This window comes from Halyomorpha halys, unplaced genomic scaffold (assembly GCF_000696795.3).
Source record: "Halyomorpha halys isolate HHAL.00 unplaced genomic scaffold, Hhal_1.1 Scaffold544.1, whole genome shotgun sequence".
Lineage (NCBI taxonomy): Eukaryota > Metazoa > Arthropoda > Insecta > Hemiptera > Pentatomidae > Halyomorpha > Halyomorpha halys.
Window position 1 is genome coordinate 568,961 of NW_027105730.1, and position 3,191 is coordinate 572,151.

At 30.2% G+C, this 3,191-nt stretch overlaps 1 protein-coding gene across 2 annotated transcripts in view; it reads left to right on the forward strand.

Moving 5' to 3' along the window:
- The first annotated feature begins 178 nt into the window (after positions 1-178).
- LOC106684120 (uncharacterized) overlaps positions 179-3,191 on the forward strand; it is an 18,085-nt gene continuing 15,072 nt past the window's right edge. Inside the window, exon 1 of one of the 2 annotated variants that reach the window (XM_014426018.3) lies at positions 179-333. The gene's annotated coding sequence lies outside the window, so the exon portion shown is untranslated. Of the gene's footprint in view, positions 334-1,180; positions 2,030-3,191 lie in introns of those variants that run through there. The other variant, XM_067053440.1, reaches the window with a different exon arrangement.

Consider the following 3,191-nt stretch of genomic DNA (forward strand, 5'->3'; position numbering starts at 1 on the left):
TAATTGTAATTTTTTAACTTCGGTTATTATTAATGAACCATCACCCATGATCATGGAAACGAATAAAATAAAAATCCATTATCAACAGTTGACACTTTATCTGCCGTTAGCATAAACAAACAAGATGTCCTTCATTATTTATCAAAAATATAGATAAGCGATGAGTAGGTGGAACGAAAGTGTAGCAGTTTTTTATAAAATCAGTTACACTCACGGGGGGGACAAAAGTTTATTCCAGTAGCAGACTGAATTACAACTGCACTTCGAAAAGTAATAGACTGTGAAAATCGATTTTGAAATTTATAATTAGAACTTAAGCCTTCGCAATTAAAGGTAAGCACACTAGATTCATTCAATATTATATAAGTAATCAGGGCCCGTTAAGACAAAACTGGATAAGTTTCTACAAAATTTTCATTAAAAGACCGAGATTTTCCGCACTTTAAATCTAAAAAAAAAAACAGAAAAATAATGTATGTATCTTATACCTCGATATTCTCATTCTCATAACATACTTCTTTTAATCCATTAAAATCTATCAAGCCGGTGAAGTATATAACATATTTTAACAATGCCAATAACAATCATAGACGGAACAGTATTAATTCTGTCTTAGAGTGACTTGTACTGTTTTTGAAAAGCGGAATGCAGAACAGTCCCTTTTGTTTATTTAGTATTAAATAATTTGTTCTATTACGATCTGATAATATTCGACCAAGAATACAATGTAGTTTTGATTTTTATCCCATAACTTTTTGTCAGGATTTAGAAGTTATTACTGAACAACGACAATAAAAATGTAATAGACGAGACAGAAGAATTGGTGATGGCAGCGCATGCGCGGGAGGTATCGGGCAGAGAGGGAGAGAAAAATCATTTGTTCTGTCGTCGGTTGTTTTTTTAATGAATGGACATTGATGTAAAGCTAGTGTATTGTTTGGTTTCTCTGTGAGCTGAGTTAAGTTTAAAAACTGTGTATTGAGAAGTGATCTTTCTCTCTCTCTGCCACGACCAGCAGAGTGCAAGTACGTACGCGTTATTGTTCACTTTTGGACATAGATAACAATTGTATGTATTTTAATTGTAGGTTAGATTATAAGTTAGTAATAAGTACATAGATATAATTAGGATAAGTTAGAATAGGGCCGTTGTTAGTTAATATTGTTCTTTTAATTTTACAATTAGGTTAAGTAAATCTGTATTTGAATAAACATTAAAAACACATGTTTCTTGTTGTAGATATGTGAGTTAAAACAATATTAATTAACCTTGAAATTTCAATACATTACACTGGTGTCAGGTGTGGGGTATTAGAACTCGTTAATAAAATTAGATTGTATTCAGGTTCGAAGGGGCATTAAATTTAGACAAACACACTTCACTTACCATTACAGTCTAATAAGGTAGTTACCATGGAAGCAGAACTAAACAAATTAAAAGCCAAAATGGAAGTTTTAAAATTGGATATGAAATCTTTGAATGATTTTTCAGTACGTTTTCAGACATCGATAAGTGAAAATATTGTAAAATTAAAAGAACAATATTAACTAACAACGGCCCTATTCTAACTTATTCTAATTATATCTATGTACTTATTACTAACTTATAATCTAACCTACAATTAAAATATATACAATTGTTATCTATGTCCAAAGGTGAACAATACTTGCACTCAGCTGGTCGTGGCAGAGAGAGATAAAGATCACTTCTCAATACACAATTTTTAAACACAACTCAGCTCACAGAGAAACCGAAAACTACACTAGCTTTACATCAATGTCCATTCATTAAAAAAACAACCGACGACAGAACAAATGATTTTTCTCTCCCTCTCTGCCCGATACCTCTCGCACAGGCGCTGCCATCACCAATTCTTCTGTCTCGTCTATTACAAAAATACCAATATTTTTACTTTATTAAACTAATTATTTAGCCAGTAAGAGTTTTAAAACCACCAGAAATACATTTTCATGTCGAGTGTGATAGATAAAATTTTTTTTAATTCTGGATTTTCTCTTTAAGAAGTCTGGTAAGTCAATTCAATAAAAAATTTTTGAGGTCAAAAAACTTCCAATTTGAATGTAATTTATTTTAAATTAACATATTTTAGCACAACATTTCGGGACTATTGTCCCATATTCATATACTTTAATAAACCACAAAGAACAATAATCCACCATAATAACAATCTTCATATATATGTATTATAATTTATTTATATATATATTAATTATATTCACCTCATAATCGGTCAAAAATTTGAATTTCATAAAGGACATCATATCATATCTACATTGCTTTACACTGTGTTATCATTACTTATTGGTGTATTCTTCCCCTCTCTTTAGCACAACAATTCCTCTATATTTCTTGCTACCTCTTTGGTCCTTATCTCATGTCCAGTGTGCTGTTTGGTTGTCCCCCTATTTATGTCCTGCTTTGTATTTTAAATTAAACTTAGTGATTTTTTTTTCTCGAAACTTTGAGTCTATTTATAATGTCGTCGTAATGTGTATTTAAGTGTTTAGTGTCAGTTGCGTAGTTTACTGTGTTTTGTAACATGTATGGCTTCCAGAAATCTTCTGCTTTTGTTTATTGTGCTGTATCTATTATTTTCGGGTTTTCAAAGTTGAATTCATGGTTCAATTTTATGCAGTGGTAGCCATAAAAGCCAGAGCTGTGCAATTTATATTTTGAACATTTCTACAATTGGTTGCATGTTGCTTTATTCGAGTTTCTAGTTTTTTAGATGTTTCACCAGTATATAATTTTTCACAATTTTTTCAATCTATCTTGTAAATTGCATTTAATTTTTCAATCTTTCAACTTTGTCTTTCATGTTGGACAGCTTAGTCTATAACTTATTATTATTGTATAGACCAGTTCTGATATTTATATGATCATATTCTGTCAGTGTTCTTTTTCATTTTATTTGTTAGTCCTGGAAAGTACTGAAGTCTAATGAATTTTTTATTATTGCTGTTACTTATTGTTTCATCTTGTTTTTTTTCTCTATTATCGTCCACATTAATCTTTCTGTTTATTTCATTGTAAAATTCAATGATACTTTTTTGACTTTGTGGTTTTTCTTTTGCTTGTTCTTGCTTTGTTGTTCTGATTGTTTTTATTTTCTTCGGTGTTCTACTTTTTGTATTGTTTCTGGTTGTATGTTTGTTATTCATTTTATCATA